We start from the raw sequence: 20962 nt of genomic DNA, 5'->3' as shown, positions 1-20962 counted from the left end.
AGCCTTGTTCACGCTGTGTCTACTGACGTTGCCTTTAATAACTTCCAACGTTCCTTTTGTCAGTCAGCGTAGCCTGCCACCTGTACTTTCTTCTGATCTGATGTTTGTGAATAAAATATTTGAATATCATCAGAGTCAAACAGCTTGGTGCATAGCATCTTCTTGTCTTCTGACCTTGAAGTGCTTCTGAGCGTGATACCATGAGAACTTCAGTGCTTCTGCTTCTGATCTCAAGTTCTTCTGATGCTTCCATAGACCCATGTTCTGATTCTGCCTTGACCATCTTATGATGTCTTGCCAGACCATGTTCTGATGTTGCATGCTGAACCTTCTGAGACAAAGCTTCTGAGCGCTGATTTGTGCATACTCTTTATATATTTCCTGAAAGGGAAATTGCAATGTATTAGAGTACCACATTATCTCACACAAAATTCATATCCTTGTTATCATCAAAACTAAGAATATTGATCAGAACAAATCTTGTTCTAACAGAATGTCGCTCATGTCGTTACCGTTCCTTGCGTCTTGAACTTCAAAAAGGTTTTTTGGTTCTTCAATTGAAGGATAAGAGTTCAAACAATGTTTCTGGGTTTAAGACGTTAGGTTGAGAGAGTTAAGGTTAACGTTTCTGGGTTTGATTGAAGATGATAGAACGAAGTTGAGGAACATGGCATAAGAAAGGAGTAGGGTAGGAGAGGATTATAATATGATAAATTAAGTTGAGGAAAGGGAATCTTAGAAAATTAAGTTACCATATCAAATCTTGTACAATAGACTTAACAATATGATAAATTTTGTTTTTTTCATCAATCAAAATATTTTTGTATTTTGTAATAATTTTGATTAAATAACACTAAAAAATCAACTACCTAATTAAGAATGAAACATACCACCAAACACCCTAAATTACCCTTAATGAAAAAAATAATTACCCTTAAAAAAGCCCTTTATGGTAATTTGCTAAATCAAAATTTTATTTCACCAATCACATTTTCCTATTCCTCCAAGTGGCACACATATTTCCCACTTTTCCTTTTCTCCATCCATCTCATTTGAAAAGATTCATTTTCCCTGACTTTTTCACTTTTCTCTTTCTTCCTTCTCCTCTCTTCCAAAACCCTAACTTCCTCCTTTCTGTCATACCCATTTTTTCCTCACTCTTTCTCCCTCTTTTTCACCTCTTTCCCGTCTCTTTCTCCCACCGTCTCGTCTCTATCTAAAATTCAGTACACTACATTCTTTCTTCATCTCTTCTTATCTTTCCTTCCCGTAACCCTAGACCGCCGCAAAGCTCAAGTCATGGTTTCAAGTTGAAAGAGGGAAGCTTCTCAAATTATCGTTAATGTAAGTTTTATTCTGGTTTAATTTTTAATTGAATGCTTAGATTTTTATCTCAAATCCATCAAGAACTTTGTCATCTTCTTTAGATAACAGTCGAATTTGTTTCTGTTTCAATATCACTCTGATGGTTTTTTCATTCTTTGCAGTTATTCATAATCAACAAGACAACTACACAGACAAGTTATGTTATTTCATGTTTTTGTGTGTTATTTTTTATGGTTTCCCAAAAGCTTGTGGAAATGAAGTAGGTGCACGGTTGAAGAGATAGAACACAAATTAGAGATTGAAGACATTGATGGTTCACTGTTGAATGAAAGGTTTTACCTTAGTTCCTTTTTTTAATGAGTTTTTTTGTTTTAATTTTTTTGTGGTATGTTTTAATTGTTTATGCACTTTTTACATTAAATATTAACTCACATTTTGGCTTTGATCAGGTCGAAATGATTCTGCAAGCCCCGGAATATGAAATGGGTAAGTAATATATGTATATAGATAGGCAAATACATTATTTGCAGGTAGCTTTTGAATTCATATTACAAAAGCAAGATAATGATATGCTTTTACAACACTAAGTATCTTAAATGACTGTACCGTTCCCTGTGGCAGAGCATGGAAAAGTATTAGATGAATTTTTCATTTCAACTGCGGGTAGAGTTGATACTTATCTTATACAGATGAAATGCATGAATCCTTACTTATACCTTTGTCAATCACATGATTTTTATTTTGTATTCAGGAAAGTTTCAAACTGGAATAGGTAAGAGTTGGGCACCCGAAAGCATTTCAAAATCATGTATCACACTATATTATATACTATATTTAAAAATATTGTCAATGTTGATTTCTTTCGATGTGACAACTAATACAATAGAATTTTCTATTGGGAAATGAACTGTAGTTTACCGCCTTGTGTTGAGGCTAGCCTCTTCTCTAAACTCAATAGTAGGAAAATCATGTTGCAGAGCCTTTTCAATTCTGAATTTTGTTGTAGTATTTGTGTTAGTAGAGTTGGTAAATGGTTTTGTTTTTGTGACTGTCATGTAGCTTGCATTAAGTATGGTGGTGATAGGGAAGAAACGGTGTGCAACATCTCGAGTGCATAATTGGACTGTAAAGTTCTAGATTAATATTCTATATTGCTTTATTTGTAGGTAGACAATCCTTCTTGCTTTGTTGGCTTAATTTTAGATAACTGTGAACTTCCATGTGCCAATCATGGCCACGTCATACTAGGAGATCCTTCGCCAATTCTTTTCTATCCTATAAGTACTACAGAGGTTTGTTGTCTGGTTGATGTACCTGGTCTGAAAGTTCCTTCTATTTCTAATGGTGATATGACCAAGTATCTAAAGACTATGGTTTTGATCATATTATGTTGCAAATGATTGCAGGTCCCCCCTGAGCTTTATGATGCATTCTAGAGCTATTTGCGTATCCTCTATTCTGTGTTGCAATTGTTCGGTTATTTCTTATGAATTCTATACTGGTGAAGTTTTCTGGCAATTTCCTTTCTGTTGTGGATTAGTGAAATAGGCGGTCACAACCGGGTGTTGCAACATTGGTTTGGTGAGCTAGAAGTTCCAATCAGTCGAGTTTCATAATATCAATCGGTGTAAATTTGTAGTGTTTTTTTTGAAATGGCGTTTAAATTCTGCAGTGATGTTAATCAAACAATCGTAAATCTACGGTGGTGTTTAGAAGTGGTGCTTACAATCTGCAGTTGTGATCCGGGTTCTTTGGTTTCTGTTTGAGGTCAGTTTTTCCTAAAGAAGGATGCTGGTTTTGGTTTGTTCATGTTTTAGCATTTGATCTTTTAAGTTGACTAGCTATTGTTTTAGGTGATTGGTTCAGTAGTGTTTAATGCGATTAACTAGACTAAGTATATCTATCATCCTAGATAATAAAATATTTATATTTTTGGAACACCTATAATTTGTTTACAAATGATATGGAAGAAGATGAAAAGGAGCTAGAACACTCATCTTTTCAAGAAAAGTTGGATAAAGAGCTCAAATAATTGGATAAGAAACTTGAACAAAATGAGGTAAAAGTTTCTGTTATCTATTTGTGTTGTATTGTGGGGATATGATTATCTTTCTGACAAGTTTATACTTTTTTTCCTCTGGTTGAAGACTGAAATGAAGTTTGACAGTAATTCTAATATACTTCTGTTATCAGGCATCATTATGAAAAGAAACTCCTTGAGATGGAACAAGAAAAGAAAATTTTGCAGGTAGGTATCGGAACTGAAGAATAAACAAGAAGCTCAGGCTCAAGTCTTGAAACAAAAATAGAAGACTGATAAGGCTACAAAACAACTTCAAGATGAGATCCACAGAGTTATATCCCAAAAGGTGCAATTATCTTCGGAAACTTTATACATGCAGAGTTGAACTTTTTCTAAATCATGTTTGAATCCGACTTGGATTGGTCATTCTTGCATCTCTCTGCCTTGTGGTGCCACTGAGGAACTGGTTATTTCCTTAATCCTTTTGTTTATTACTCATGTTTGACGAACTCTTTTCTTTAGGCGTCTGAACAATTTCCATCAACATTTTTCTATCAATTATTTTGATTGGGACATACAATATTCTAAAGATAACTACATATGGTAAATCCTGGGTGCTCTTAATTCTAAATTTCCTTCTGCTTTGGCATCTGTGTGTTGTCTGCACTTCTGTTTGCAGCTGCTTTGAACTCAAACATTGTCCATACTTACATTGTTATTAAGCTCTCCGTTGTCCTTAGATCGTTGGAATAACTTAGTAGAACTTGTATTTAGATCGATTTGGATCTGTTCATTTGAAATAACTTGAACTAAATTTGTGGAATTCTAGAATTATGAAGTGGGAGTGTTTTAGTTTTAGATTTTGGTTGAATGTTTGCCTCTAAAATGTATATGTCGAATGACATGGAATTGGTAATGAATGGGCACCGAGTTCGGCTTATGTATGCTAGCTTTTAGGACTGCATTTGGATTGGACTGGAGTATGAGTTTTGTAATACCATTGTAAATACAAGGAGTGTGATCTAAGTATAGTCACACAGAATTTACACCATTACACAGGAAAATTAAAATTAATTGAAGTAGTGGCAAAACAAATTTTACACTTAGCCACATTTTTAAACAGATAGTTCAACTATGCATCTATTTTGGCAAAGTTTATTTTTCGTTTGAGTGGTACTTGCTAATTGTATTAGGCACTGGCTAGGTATTTTGTTTCTTACCTGAAAATTTGACTTTTGATAAGGTGGGCATGCTGATCATAGTATTTAGGGTGATATCCTCTGATGGAACCAAAACCTTGGAAACAGCCAATGCGCACCTGTTAGGAGTAAATTAATGGTAAATTCATGTGTTAATATAAGTGATTTCTTCTCTAAACTAATGCAAATTGTGATAGATCCATAGGTTTTTAGTAAGAATTGAACTGAAAAGGTTCAGTTCATGTGAAAAGCAAATCGAATCACTTGTGGGTATTATTGATGCAGGTTTAAAGCTGAACTGGAGCTTTAGGAAAACATGAAGAGGAAAGGAAGCTGGAAGTCTCAAAGGCAAAGCAAAAAGATGAAGTTTGACAAGGGCGCGCCGCAGGAGTTCTAGCCAGCGCCGCGCCAAAGTCTTTGTTTCTGATCGCGCCGCGCACCTCCGTTACCGCGCCGCGGCCTCGGCGTTAAAAGCCCAAAACTTATAAATAGAAGCCCTAGCTTCCAAGTGAAAGAGAGATCCTTTGTGAGCGAGATTAGGAGAGCATTCTGAGTTTGCAGTCAATAACAACAATTGAAGGCCAATTCTTTACCAATCGAAGACATTCCATTGATGAAGATGAATCCCTCCATTAATTCTTGTGTGTTCTTCATGTCTATGGAGAGCTAAATTCCTCTTGTTGAGTTTAAGGTAGTAGTTAACCTATGAATATACAATGCCATTAATTATTTCCTATGAACAATTGTTTGAATTTATTATCAATAAAAAACCTTGTTTTTACTTTACACCATTGTTGAATCTTTGATCGAAAGAAAGGATTTTAACTTTTGCCCTAGGTTACTATATTGATTCAATCTCAATTTGCAGAGATGGAATTGTGATTGAGTTTTCATAATTATCGTTCCTTATTACTATTATCGATATTGATATTTGGAGAGATCGAATCTCATACCGGTAAAAGTTTATCTAATTTGATTTGCAGACATGGAATCATATTTGAGGATAAGTGAAGATAGTAATCCAAATGATTGTTCAATTGTGAATTAATTGATAAGTTGTATAGGAATAGGTTGATGAACCCTAAAGCTCAACATACTTCCTTAATCGTTAACAAACGTTCATTATTTGCATTTAAATTATTGTTTAAATTTGATAGTATCATAATCATAAAACAAATCCAATTACTTTTTCTGACTCAAAATAATTAACTATAGAACGGCAGTGATATTAAACAATCCATGTGGATACGATATATTACCGAAAATATTTACCCACAAATACTTTCAACAAATTGGCGCCGTTGCCGGGGATTGGTGTCAATATTGCACGCATTGAAATAGTTCTTATTTTGAGTTTTAATTTTTATTTTCTCGATTTGGTTGTTTCACTTGTTTGCTAGTTTTTGCAGAAGATCGTGTATGCGCAGCAAAGTTCCCAGTGATCAAAGCAAGAGACAATGCGATTGCGACATCGTCACAACAACAACTTGAAACAATTGACGAATCGCCAGAAGGACTTTTCTTTCACGAACTATTTGCGGAAGAAGAACAGGTAGTCACTATACAACCAACTGTTGTCAACATGGCTACTCCTGGTCCATGTGCAAATAGTCCAAGACTCAACCCACAGTTCGCTAGAACTGCCGCCAACGGGCGGAATTCAGAATTGAAGACCGGTATCATCCAGTTGATATGTGCGAGTCCTTTCGCCGGATTGGACCACGAAGATCCGTACACGCATCTTACTCGATTCTATGAGTTAGCGGGTACCACGGGTGTCGCTCAAGCTGATGAGGAAACGTTATTCAAAAGGTTGTTCCCACACTCTTTGCTATCTAAGGCAAAAGATTGGTACTTGGATCAACCTGAAACAGTGATGACTGATCGGAATACCTTAGAGGAAAAATTCTTGGAGCGGTTTTATTCTCAAAACCGATTTTTTGAAGCAAAAACGGCAATAGCGGTATTCTCTCAAGGTAGTAGTGAATCATTGAATGAAGCATGGGAGAGGTATAAAGCTATGTTGAGAAAGTGCAAAGGACACGGTTTCACAGAGGTTGACCAAATCCACATGTTCCGTAATGGTCTCACCCCAACCAACAAAACACTCTTGGATGCCACAGCTGGTGGCTCACTTATGTCCAAGACACCTGCTGAAGCTACTCAAATAATTGAGCGAATGGCTCTGAATGATCGTCAGGGTAACCATGATCGAACTGTCAGAGACAAGAAACCCGGATTACTAGAATTGAACAACAGTGATGCCCTGCTGGCCCAAAATAAGCTTCTAACATCACAAGTGGAACTTTTGACACAACAAATGTCTAAATTACCACAACAAATCAAAGAGCTGAACGGGGTATCTAATTCTTATCAAGTTGCTAAGTGCGAATTGTGCAAGGGAGATCATCAAACAGAATTTTGTCCACCAGTTCTAGAAGAAGAAGTGAATTACATGAACAACAACCAAGGACAAAGGCAGAATCAATATCAAAATCATCCATACCAACAAGGTTATCCACCAAGGAATAACAACCAAGGGTACCAACAAAGGCCACCAAATCAAGGGTATCAACAACAAGCCTTCCAACCTTACACTCAACCACCACCACAACAAGGAGGACAGTCAAAGTTAGAAGAAACTATGACACAATTCATGCAAATGTCAATAACAAATCAAAAGAATCAAGAGGCAGCTATAAAGAATTTGGAAACTCAAGTGGGTCAACTTGCTAAGCAGATTGCAACTAATCAATCAAATGCAACTTTCTCGGCCAACACTCAAGAGAACCCAAAGGAGCATTGCAAAGCGGTGGTGACAAGGACTGGACAGAAAGGTGGTAAGGATGAAACGAAAACGAATGAGGTTGAGGATGATAAAGAAAAGGAAGATGAAAAACATGATGGAGAAGACGAAGAATATGAAATTATTAACAATGGGGCTGAAGAAGAAGATGTGAATAAAGAAGTCAAGAAGGAGAAATTAAAAAGAAGGAGTGCTAAAGATAAGATGGCGAACAACACGATTCCAAGTCAACATTTGCCATATCCCCATGCTCCATCAAAGAAAGACAACGCTAGACAATATGCCAGGTTTATGGAAATTTTTAGGCAACTACAAATTAATATTCCATTCTCTGAAGCTATTGCTCAAATGCCAAAATATGCAAAATTTATGAAAGATATCTTGACAAAGAAGAAAAGACCGAAAGAAGAAGAGGTTATTATACTTGATGCACAATGTAGTGCTATCATATCACGCCTCCCCCAAAAGGCGAGAGATCCCGGAAGAGTCACATTGCCAGTTACAATTGGGAATCAAAATATTGGGAATGGATTGATTGATCTAGGATCAAGCATCCATTTAATCCCTTTATCAATAGTGAAGCGGCTGGGAAATATTGAAATGAAGTCAACAAGAATGACTTTGCAACTAGCAGATAAATCTACCACTCTTCCGTATGGAATTGCACAAGACATGTTAGTGAAAGTTGACAAATTTCTGTTTTCGGTGGATTTTGTGGTGATTGATATGGAAGAAAACAAAGATTCACCTATCATTCTTGGAAGGCCATTCATGAAAATAGCCCGGATGATAATCGATATCGATGATGGTATAATGAAGCTAAGAGTCCAAGATGAAGAGGTATGTTTTAATCTTTTTGATGCCATGAAACAACCCAAAGACAAGAATGATTGCTTTCGCATGGATGTAACTGAAGAGATCGTAGAAGAAGTGGCAAGCCAAATTCATCTTTCTAACCCTTTAGAGAGATCTCTTGTTGATTCGTTTAATGTACTTACTCAAGAAGAAGAAAAAGAAATTGAGTTGTTCCTAAAAGAATTAGAGAAAGGTGGCAACACATCCAACAAGGAAGACAAAGTGGAAGATTTGGGGCTGAAAAAAAGAAGTGAAAGGGTCGAAGATGGAATTAAAATTACTCCCAACTCATTTGAAGTATGTCTTTTTAGATGAAGAGGGAAGTAAACCGGTCGTTATTAGCTCAAAGTTAAATACTATAGAAGAGGCAAGACTCATCCAAATCCTTCAAAAGAATAAAGCGGCAATCGGATGGGTATTAACAGATTTGAAAGGTATCAGCCCCGCATATTGCATGCACAAGATCATGTTAGAGGAAGAATTCAAACCGGTGGCTCAACCGCAAAGAAGACTAAATCCAACAATGAAAGAGGTAGTAAGAAAAGAGGTGATCAAACTCCTAGAAGCAGGAATGATCTACCCAATTTCTGATAGTGCATGGGTAAGTCCGGTACAAGTTGTTCCGAAGAAGGGAGGCATGACGGTAATCCGTAATGACAAAAATGAACTCATACCAACTAGAACTGTGACCGGGTGGCGCATGTGCATAGATTACCGGAGACTCAACAAAGCTACGAGAAAAGACCATTTTCCACTACCTTTCATGGATCAAATGCTTGAGAGGTTATCGGGGCAGAATTACTATTGCTTTCTGGATGGATACTCCAGATACAATCAAATCGTGGTCAACCCAGAGGATCGTGAGAAAACAGCATTTACATGTCCATTTGGAATTTTCGCATATAGGAGGATGCCATTTGGATTATGCAATGCCCCAGCAACTTTTCAACGATGTATGCAAGCCATATTCTCTGACCTTATTGAAAAGAGTATTGAAGTATTCATGGATGACTTTTCAGTATTCGGAAAGACTTTTGATACATGCTTGAACAATCTGGATGTGGCACTTGAAAGGTGTATTGAGACCAATTTGATCCTAAATTGGGAGAAGTTCCATTTTATGGTAACGGAAGGAATTGTACTCGGACACAAAGTATCGTCAAGAGGACTTGAAGTAGACCAAGCCAAGGTGGAGGTAATTTCAAAGCTTCCACCTCCAATAAATGTCAAAGGAGTACGAAGCTTCTTAGGTCATGCAGGATTCTACAGAAGGTTTGTTAAAGATTTTTCAAATCGCCAAGCCCTTGAGTAATTTACTCAACCAAGGTACGCATTTTAATTTTGATGAATCTTGTATTCAAGCTTTCAATGATCTAAAAGAACGGCTAGCCACCGCACCTGTGATAGTAGCACCCGATTGGAAAAACCATTTTGAACTCATGTGTGATGCTAGCGACTATGCCATAGGTGCGGTATTAGGCCAAAGGAAAGGAAAATTTTTTCATGTCATACACTATGCAAGCAAGGTGCTAAACGACGCTCAAGTCAATTATGCTACCACAGAAAAAGAATTTTTAGCTATAGCGTATGCCCTTGAAAAATTTAGATCCTATCTCATTGGGTCAAAAGTGGTGATTTACACAGACCATGCGGTCATTAAATATCTGCTCACCAAACCAGATTCGAAGCAAAGACTCATTCGTTGGGTCCTTCTTTTACAAGAATTTGACATAGAAATTCGGGACAAAAAAGGTTCAGAAAATGTGGTAGCAGATCATTTATCCCGTTTGGTCAATGTAAATGTCACCAACCAAGAAGCTGAAATAAATGAGACATTTCCGGATGAACAACTATTTGAAATACAAACAAGACCATGGTTCGCCGATTTGGCTAATCATAAAGCAACCGGTATGATACCGGAGGATTTTGACTGGAACAAGAAGAAAAAGTTGTTAGCCGATGCAAAATACTATGTGTGGGACGACCCATACTTGTTCAAGATAGGTAAGGATGGAATTCTAAGAAGATGTGTTACTGAAGAAGAAGCCCAACAAATCTTGTGGCATTGTCATAATTCACCGAGTGGTGGACATTTTAATGGATGGAGGACGGCAACAAAAGTCCTCCAATCCGGATTTTTCTGGCCAACTATTTTCAAAGACGCCCATCACCATGCAAAGAATTGTGACAAATGTCAAAGAGTTGGTGGGATAAGTAAACGAGATGAGATGCCACTTCAAACCATTATTGAAGTAGAAGTTTTTGATTGTTGGGGCATCGATTTTATGGGGCCATTTCTTCCTTCTTTTACTAATGAATATATTCTAGTTGCAGTGGATTATGTTTCCAAGTGGGTAGAAGCCATCGCTACACCAAAAGCGGATGCCAAAACAGTGCTAAAATTTTTAAACCGTAACATATTCACACGTTTTGGCATGCCTAGAGTGATCATAAGCGATGGTGGATCTCACTTTTTTAATGAACAGGTGGCAAAAGTGCTGGACAAGTATCATATCAACCACAAGATAGCATCACCTTATCATCCCCAAACCAACGGGCAAGCAGAAATTTCAAATAGAGCAATCAAGAATATTCTCGAGAAGACTGTGTCAGAATCCCGTAAAGATTGGTCGGTAAGGATAGATGATGCCTTGTGGGCATATAGGATAGCATACAAAGCACCGACTGGTGCATCACCTTTTCAAATGGTTTATGGTAAGGCATGTCATTTACCGGTGGAGGTGGAGCACAAAGCACTATGGGCCTTACGTTTCTTCAATAGAGATGATAGTTTGGCGTATAAGAAGAGGAAGAATCAACTCCATGAGCTTGAGGAATTCAGGTACCTAGCATATGAATCTAATAAAATGTATAAGGAAAATATGAAAAGGTACCATGATAAGAGAATCAAAAAGAAAGAGTTCAAGGTGGGCGACCTTGTGTTACTATTCAATTATAGGCTCAGGCTCTTCCCAGGCAAATTGAAGTCTAAGTGGTCAGGACCGTTCATAATCAAGGAAGTTAAACCATACGATGCCATTACTATCGAGGATAGTAAGACTAAAGACAGTTGGACCGTTAACGGAGAACGGTTAAAGAGCTACCTTGGGGGAGAGTTTGATAGAGAAGTGTGCACAATCTCACTTTTGAACACCTTGTCAAAGGAGTTCGACCGTCGAGCCATGCGACGTTAAACGAAGCGCTTGTTGGGAGGCAACCCAACAGAGTAAGTTCCTTTAATTTTAAGTAATTCCTTTTAATCTTTCCGTTAGTTCTATATGTTTATCATCAAATCAGTGCAATAAGCGCAAGGAAGGTTATAAAACATTGAAGTGGGGAAGCACAAGCAGAAAAATAGTCAAAAAAAAAAAATTTAAGACCGCGCCGCGGCCCTTTTGTGGGCGCCGTGACGCCAAACATAGACATTTGCGCGTCGCGGGAGTAACCTTGCGCGCCGCGGTACTGTGAAAAAAATAGATTTTAATTTGAAACTGCTCACTTCCCCCTCATTCTGTTTTTTTTGAAACTTCCAACTCCTCAGAGCGAAATATCACGAATCTGCAGTATCACCCATTAATCTTGTTCATTCTCATTTATCATTACTCAATCTACAGCAAGGTATGTTCTTCGTTCTCTACTCTTGTGTTCTAGCCATTTTTTTTCTCTGATGAAGGTAACCCTAAATCTTAGGTATTAGGAATCTAATGACATTTGTGCAAACCCTAGGGTAGATGACATTGATTTGTTGTTCAATTGCTTTGCCCTGGTCTGATTAAGGGTGTTAGGGATTCAAAGAAGGACCCAGTGCAGGGAAAACCCTTCAGACATTTTCAACAAGAGGGATTTAGCTACTACCTTAGACTCAACAAGAGGGATTTAGCTCTCCATAGACATGAAGAACACACAAGAATTAATAGAAGGATTCATCTTCATCAATGGAATGTCTTCGATTGGTAAAGAATTGGCCTTCAATTGTTATTCTTGGCTGCAATCTCAGAATGCTCTCCTAATTTCGCTCTTCACAAAGTTCTCTAATCACCTGGAAGCTAGGGCTTTTAAACAGAATTTTTGGGCTTTTAACGCCGAGGCCGCAGCGCGACATCGGACTGGCGCGGCGCGCTTCAAAACAGAAGTATTTTCGCGGCGCGCTCTAGGACTCTCGCGGCGCGCTCTTTGTAATTTCCACCTTTTTCTTCTGCCTTTGAGACTTCCAGCTCCCTTTCCTCCTCATGTTCTTTTCAAGCTTCAATTCAACTCTAAACCTGCAACAATAACACCCACAAGTGATTCGATTTGCTTTACACACGAACTAAACTTGTTCAGTTCAATTCTTAATAAAAACCTATGGATTTATCACAATTTGCATTAGTTTAGAGAAGAAATCACTTATATTAACACATGAATTTACCATTAATTTACTCCTAACAAACTCTCCCCAACTTAGAGTTTTGTTTGTCCCTAAACAAAATTACTTACCTCCAGCAAAGTTTACGACAATCAAGCAACAAGTTTTTCAAAAAGTTTTTTTTTCTCAAGTGGTTCAATCCAGTAACCAAGTCAAATACTCTTCTTCTAACTGCAAACTCAGAACATCCACATGAAACAAACGTTGAAAGCAAATTACCTCCAGAAGTTCAAAACACTACACAATTGTAATTGAATCAGCACTAATCACTCTCATCAAAAAGTATGATGAATAAAAGAGGGGTTAAACACTCATCCAAACAATTAAATCAACAAAGATCCATATCATACGTTCACCAAATTGCTCGCATCAAGTCTTGTGGAATCTGAGAATCAGAAGGTCTTTCTATGGTTGTAATGTGGTTTAGATTCAAAGAAAAGAAGATAATCAAGGGTTGTTCCTAATATAGGGAAGCATCCAATTCATAACTTATTTCTTTTTTCTCCAAAACTCTACTTCCTTTACCTGTCCATCTTTTTTTCATTCGTAGCTTGGTTTTTCTTTTTCACTTTTTTTTTTCAACAACCGTTATATTCTAACGTTGTTACTTCTCTCTTTTTTTTTTTTTTTCAAGCTACGACTTTTTTTTTTTTATCTTTCACCGATTACCATAAGTACTTACTCTTCTTTTGAATGTGACTCTCCCCAACTTGGAGATCAACCTGTATTTAGATTATATGAATGCTCCCCTACTTTCTAAAATAGGTCAAAGAGACAACACATCACCAAATTTTATGGTTGATGGTCCAAAACCAAAAAAAAAAAAAAAAAAAAAAAAAAATTTTGAGATCAAAACTCACCAGATATTTTCCTTGGTGTATATTATAATGCTTATCTTGACCTCAGGCTCAAAGAATGGTTAGCAAAAGATCACACTCTCACAGAAGCAAATAAGTTTTTCATTGGAATAGGCTAAAAGAACTCTCAGATTCAAACAATTGCCTAAATCACTTTCACAGATTTCCACAAACGATGCAACAAACGGTTTAGCATGATACAAACACGTCAAAATAATTGATGGTCTCCTGCATATAGTAAACAATGGACAGCTTTCCTCACAATGGTTAAGGCTAAGCTGATCCAACAAACGATGTACCATAAAGAACTTCTGTTAAGAATTTACTAACACCTTAAGTTTCATTGCACACATTAAGAGTTTGAGTTCAAAAATTCATACCTGCTTTGTTACTTATTGAAAAAGAAAGTGAAACTGAAAAATTTTGAACATTCACTTCCCACCACTTTTCATACATGTTGCTTCCTTGTTGATACTTCGCTTGAGATTCCCGCTTTGTTATGGGACTACTTACTCTAACTGGGAGTACATAATTAAATAAAAACAGAAAATTTGAACAATTCAAAAATAAATAGCTCCACCCCCCAAACTTGAACTAAACATTGACCTCAATGTTTCGTAACAAGTCCGAGAGGGTGACTTACAGAGAGTAACGCAATATCAATTGCTGCCTCCTAGCTTTCACCAGACGGGTTCCCTGATTATTTCCTGAAATAAAATCAAACAAAATAAGACAAAACATTAAAAGTGTGGGTTACCTCCCACAAAGTGCTTCGTTTAACGTCGCATGGCTCGACGGTCCATTACCCCCTTTTTTGCTTTATGGAGGGTGTTTCCCTTTCCAAAACTCGTTACTCTGCACTTTCATAACCACAAACTCATGAAGATGAAAAGCATGGATAGCTTTTCTCTTCACTTTACCTCCCCCATTCTTATCACTTTCCTTAGCCTTCTTAGGACTGTTGACAGCTTCATAATTTGGTTCCATTGGAGAAGATATGTTAGAGATTTTTTCTTGGAAATTTTTGAGATTTTTGTCTTCTTGTTCACCTTCCGGCGTACCAGTTGAAGTTTTCTCATTCACACATGCCCTATGTTTTTTGACTCCCAACATCTTCAAAGTTACTTCTTCATCAAATGATTTTAGCGTCAGCGTCCCTTTTTCAATGTCCAAATTACAGCGTCCTGTCGACAAAAAGGGTCTCCCAAGAAGGATCGGAGTTTCTTCATCTTCCGGAATGTCCATGATGTGGAAGTCAACAGGGAAAACAAACTTATCAACTTCTACTAGTACATCTTCCGCTACCCCATAAGATTTCTTAATAGTGTGATCGGCGAACCGTAATTGCGACTTACTTTCACTGATCTTGTCTAATTCAAGCCTTTTGAAAATGGATAACGGCATTAAACTCACACTAGAGCCAGAATCGAGAAGTACCTTTTTAAATGATATATTCCTGATAGTGCATGGTATCGCCACCGCCCCAGGGTCTTTTCTCTTAATTGGGATCTTTCTTGCTGCAGCGACTATACTACACTTCTCGATTGCAATTTTTGGTTCTCCTTCTAGTGATCTTTTTTTCGCCGACACCTCTTTCATAAATTTCTTATACACAGGCACGTGCTCCAGTGCTTCAAAGAAAGGTAGATTCACTTCTAACTTTTTGAACAAGGCCGTAAACTTTCGAAAGTCTTTCTCTTTTGAATCCTTCTTTGTCACTCGCAAAGAGGGAGGTGGTTTAATCACCTGTTCAACATCTTTCTTAATTTTTTCTTCAACTGGTTTCATTGGTGGTATAACAACTTCTGGCTCTTTTGAGTTCTCTCTTATTTCCAGATCTACCTCCATCACCATAGGGTCACCTATTTCCTCTTTCTCTTTTTCCGATTCTAAACCCTTTTGACTCCTTGTTGTAACAGCATTAATTTTCTCTTGGCCTTGCGGGCTTTTCACAGTTGAGTTTTGACAGGCTCCTTGTGCCTGTAGAGTGAGCTGATGTGTTATTTGACCCACTTGAGTCTGCAGATTTTTAATTGCAGCTTCCTGGTTCTTCTGATTTATCACTGATGTTTGAATGAACTGATTCACGGTCTCCTCCAACTTGGATTGTCCTCCTTGCTGTTGTTGCGGTGGTTGAGTGTATGGTTGGAAGGCTTGTTGTTGATACCCTTGATTCGGTGGCCTTTGTTGGTACCCTTGATTGTTATATCTTGGCGGATAGCCTTGTTGGTATGGCTGATTTTGATATTGATTCGGCCTTTGTCCTTGGTTATTATTCATGTAATTCACTTCTTCTTCTTGCACTGGTGGGCAGAATCCTGTTTGATGATCTCCCTTGCACAATTCGCACTTAGCAACTTGATATGAATTAGATACCCCGTTCAACTCCTTGATTTGTTGTGGTAATTTAGACATTTGTTGTGTCAAAAGTTCCACTTGTGAAGTTAACAATTTGTTCTGAGCAAGTAGAGCATCACTGTTGTTCAACTCTAACATTCCGGGTTTCTTATCTCTTACTGTTCGATCATGATTGCCTTGACGATCATTTAGAGCCATTCGCTCTATTATCTGAGTAGCTTCTTCAGGTGTTTTGGACATGAGAGAACCACCAGCTGTGGCGTCCAAAAGTGTCTTGTTTGTAGCTGTGAGACCGTTACGGAACATATGGATTTGATCAACGTCTGAAAAACCGTGTCCTTTGCACTTTCTCAACATAGCTTTATACCTTTCCCATGCTTCATTCAAAGATTCATTACTACCTTGAGAAAATACTGCTATTGCTGTTTTTGCTTCAAAGAATCGGTTTTGAGAGTAAAACCTTTCCAGAAATTTTTCTTCCAATGTGTTCCAATTAGTCATCACTGCTTCGGGTTGATCCAGGTACCAATCTTTTGCCTTAGATAACAAAGAATGTGGGAACAACCTCTTAAATAATGCTTCCTCATCAGCTTGAGCGACACCCGTAGTACCCGCTAACTCATAGAATCGAGTAAGATGCGTGTACAGGTCTTCATGGTCCAATCCGGCGAAAGGACTTGCACAAATCAATTGTATGATACCGGTCTTCAGTTCTGTCGGTCGCCCGTTGGCGGCAGTTCTAGCAAACTGAGGATTGAGTCTTGGACTATTAGCACATGGACCATTAGCTGCCATGTTGCCAACAGTAGGTTGTATAATAACTTCCGGTTCTTCCTCCGTGAATAGTTCGTGAAAGAAGAATCCTTCTTGCGACTCGTCAATAGTTTCAAGTTGTTGTGACGATGTCGCGGTTGCGTTGTCTCTTGTTCTTGCTATGTTTTCTCTTCTTCGTGCTTTGCTCTTTAGCCTCCTAGCGGTCCTTTCGATCTCGGGATCAAAAAGAAGTTGATCACTGGGAACTTTGCTGCGCATACACGAATTTCTGCACAAACTAACAAACACGTGAAACAACCAAATCGAGAAAATAAAAATTAAAACTCAAAATAAGAACTATTGCAATGCGTGCAATATTGACACCAATCCCCGGCAACGGCGCCAATTTGTTGAAAGTATTTGTGGGTAAATATTTTCTGTAATATATCGTATCCACAGGGATTGGTTAATATCACTGCCGTTCTATAGTTGTTTATTTTGAGTTAGGAAATTTGGTTTGGTTTGTTTTATACTTCTAATAATATCACAAGCAAATAATAAAATAAAAGTAAGTAAAGGACTTTGTGTTAACAAGTAAAGAAAGATGTTGAGCCTTTAGGGTTCATCAACCTAATCCTATACAATTATCAATTAATTCACAATAGAACAATCCTTTGAATCATTATCTTCACTTATCCTCAAATAAGATTCCATGTCTGCAAATCAAATTAGATAACTTTTACCGGTATGAGATTCGATCTCTCCAAATATCAATAACGATAATAGTAATTAAGCACGATAATTATGAAAACCCAATTACAATTCCATCTCTGCAAATTATAATTGAATCAATATAGTAACCTAGGGCAAAAGTAAAAATCCTCTCTTTCGATCGAAGATTCAACAATGATGTAAATTAAAAACAAGGTTTCTTATTGATAATGAATTCAAACAATTGTTCACAGGAATTAATCAATGGTAATGTATAATCATAGGTTAACTACTACCTTAGACTCAACAAGAGGGATTTAGCTCTCCATAGACATGAAGAACACACAAGAATTAATATAAGGATTCATCTTCATCAATGGAATGTCTTCGATTGGTAAAGAATTGGCCTTCAATTGTTATTCTTGGCTGCAATCTCAGAATGCTCTCCTAATTTCGCTCTTCACAAAGTTCTCTAACCACCTGGAAGCTAGGGCTTTTAAACAGAATTTTTGGGCTTTTAACGCCGAGGCCGCGGCGCGACATCGGACTGGCGCGGCGCGCTTCAAAACAGAAGTATTTTTGCGGCGCGCTCTAGGACTCTCGCGGCGCGCTCTTTGTAATTTCCACCTTTTTCTTCTGCCTTTGAGACTTCCAGCTCCCTTTCCTCCTCATGTTCTTTTCAAGCTTCAATTCAACTCTAAACCTGCAACAATAACACCCACAAGTGATTCGATTTGCTTTACACACGAACTAAACTTGTTCAGTTCAATTCTTAATAAAAACCTATGGATTTATCACAATTTGCATTAGTTTAGAGAAGAAATCACTTATATTAACACATGAATTTACCATTAATTTACTCCTAACAGCCACCTCTCAAGCTGGACCTTCTGTCTCTGCAGCACCACCTAATAGTGGTGCCGCCCCTTTTGACCCTCTAGTGGCTCATCACTATTATTCGGCTATGTTTGAAGCGAATAAGAGGTCCCAGATTTTCCTGCACGATGCCATGCAGCAGCAATTCAGGAACCTATCTGTTGCCCCTGAAGAGAGAACTTTCCCAACCCGGGAAAGCTATTTCACCTACTGTGGTTGGCCGGAGACCAACCCTTTTCCTGTTGGGGGGGATGCAGGTGCAGGTGATGCAGGTGCAGGTGGCGCTGGGAATAATAACCCAGAGCAAGAGGATGAAGACATTGATGCTGATATTGATTCGATGTTTGTGTGAGGTGATGTGAGAGAGGAGTGAAAATAGTTTATTTTTGGTAACTGATGAGATGATAATACTGCTGCTGTTTTATTTGTTTTTATCTGACCTGTACTCTGGTGAACCTTAGGGTCACTATGACTTGTTTATTTCTTTAAAGTTTATGTTAAGTATTGCAATTAGTTGTTTCCTTTCTATCCATTTCGATTTAGAGTAAGTAGTCCCATAACAGAATGAGAATCTCAAGCAAAGCACCAACAACGGAGCAACATGCGTGAAAGTGGTAGTGAGTGAAGTGAAAATTTTTGAAATTTTTTTAGTTTACTTACTTTTTCAATAAAGTGACAAAGCAGGTACGGATTTTTGAACTCAAACTCCTAATGTGTGCATGAAATTTAGGTTGTTAGTAAATTCTTAACAGAAGTTCTTTATGGTACACTATTTTATTGGATCGGTTTAGCCTTAACCATTGTGAGGAAAGCCTTCCATTGTTTACTATATGCAGGAGACCATCAATTGTTTTGACTTGTTTGTATCATGCTAAACCGGTTGTTGCATCGTTTGTGGAAATCTGTGAAAGTGATTTAGGCACTTATTTGAATCTGAGAGTTCTTTTAGCCTATTCTAACGAAAAACTTATTTTCTTCTGTGAGAGTGTGATCTTTTTGCTAACCATTCTTTGAGCCTGAGGTCAAGATAAGCATCATAATATGCACCAAGGAAAATACCTGGTGAGTTTTGATCTCAATAAAAAGTTTTGTTTTGGACCATCAACCATAAAATTTGGTGATGTGTTTTCTCTTTGACCTTTTTAGAAAGTAGGGGAGCATTCATATAATCTAAATACAGGTTGATCTCCAAGTTGGGGAGAGTCACATTCAAAAGAGAAGTAAGTACATGTGGTAATCTGTGAAGGATAAAAGAAGTCGTAGCTTGAAAAAATAATAATAATAATAATAATAATAAGAGTTTATGGAAAAAGAACAACGTTTGAATATAACGGTTGTTGAAAAAAAAGAGTGAAAAAGAAAAACCGAGCTACGAATGAAAAAAGATGAACGGGTGAGAAAGCTAAAGTATAGAGAAGAAGGAATGAGTTATGATTTGGATGCTTCCCTAGATTAGGAACAACCCTTGATTATCTTCTTTTCTTTGAATCTAAACCACATTGCAACCCTAGAAAGACCTTCTGATTCTCAGATTCCACAGGACTTGATGCTAACAATTTGGTGAACGTATGATATGGATCTTTGTTGATTTAATTGTTTGGATGAGTGTTTAACCCCTCTTTTATTCATCATACTTTTTGATGAGAGTAATTAGTGCTGATTCAATTACAATTGTGTAATGTTTTGAACTTCTGGAGGTAATTTGCCTTCAAAATTTGTTTCATGTGTACGTTCTGAGTTTGCAGGAAGAGGAGGAGTATTTTGACTTGGTTACTAAATTGAACCACTTGAGAAACCTTTTTGAAAAACTTGTTGCATGACTGCTGGTGTGTTTTGTTGGAGGTAAGTAATTTTGTTTAGGGACAAACAAAGCTCTAAGTTGGGGAGAGTTTGTTAGGAGTAAATTAATGGTAAATTCATGTGTTAATATAAGTGATTTCTTCTCTAAACTAATGCAAATTGTGATAGATCCATAGGTTTTTAGTAAGAATTGAACTGAAAAGGTTCAGTTCATGTGTAAAGCAAATCGAATCACTTGTGGGTATTATTGATGCAGGTTTAGAGCTGAACTGGAGCTTTAGGAAAACATGAAGAGGAAAGGAAGCTGGAAGTCTCAAAGGCAAAGCAAAAAGATGAAGTTTGACAAGGGCGCGCCGCGGGAGTTCTAGCCAGCGCCGCGCCAAAGTCTCTGTTTCTGATCGCGCCGCGCACCTCCATTACCGCGCCGCGGCCTCGGCGTTAAAAGCCCAAAACTTATAAATAGAAGCCCTAGCTTCCAAGTGAAAGAGAGATCCTTTGTGAGCGAGATTAGGAGAGCATTCTGAGTTTGCAGTCAAGAACAACAATTGAAGGCCAATTCTTTACCAATTGAAGACATTCCATTGATGAAGATGAATCCCTCCATTAATTCTTGTGTGTTCTTCATGTCTATGGAGAGCTAAATTCCTCTTGTTGAGTTTAAGGTAGTAGTTAACCTATGAATATACAATGCCATTAATTATTTCCTATGAACAATTGTTTGAATTTATTATCAATAAGAAACCTTGTTTTTACTTTGCACCATTGTTGAATCTTTGATCGAAAGAAAGGATTTTAACTTTTGCCCTAGGTTACTATATTGATTCAATCTCAATTTGCAGAGATGGAATTGTGATTGAGTTTTCATAATTATCGTTCCTTATTACTATTATCGATATTGATATTTGGAGAGATCGAATCTCATACCGGTAAAAGTTTATCTAATTTGATTTGCAGACATGGAATTATATTTGAGGATAAGTGAAGATAGTAATC

At 37.5% G+C, this 20962-nt stretch overlaps 1 long non-coding RNA gene across 1 annotated transcript; it reads left to right on the top strand.

Moving 5' to 3' along the window:
- The first annotated feature begins 3293 nt into the window (after nt 1-3293).
- LOC131601233 (uncharacterized) lies at nt 3294-4668 on the top strand. The gene is made up of 3 exons (XR_009283598.1): nt 3294-3385; nt 3520-3695; nt 4593-4668. It is a non-coding gene; the product is annotated as an uncharacterized LOC131601233 (long non-coding RNA).
- The last annotated feature ends 16294 nt before the right edge of the window (nt 4669-20962 follow it).

The sequence above is a fragment of the Vicia villosa genome, linkage group LG1 (genome assembly GCF_029867415.1).
Source record: "Vicia villosa cultivar HV-30 ecotype Madison, WI linkage group LG1, Vvil1.0, whole genome shotgun sequence".
NCBI classification, from domain to species: Eukaryota; Viridiplantae; Streptophyta; class Magnoliopsida; order Fabales; family Fabaceae; genus Vicia; species Vicia villosa.
The sequence above is the reverse complement of the archived record's forward strand: the minus strand, read 5'-3'. Positions and strand labels throughout refer to the sequence as shown.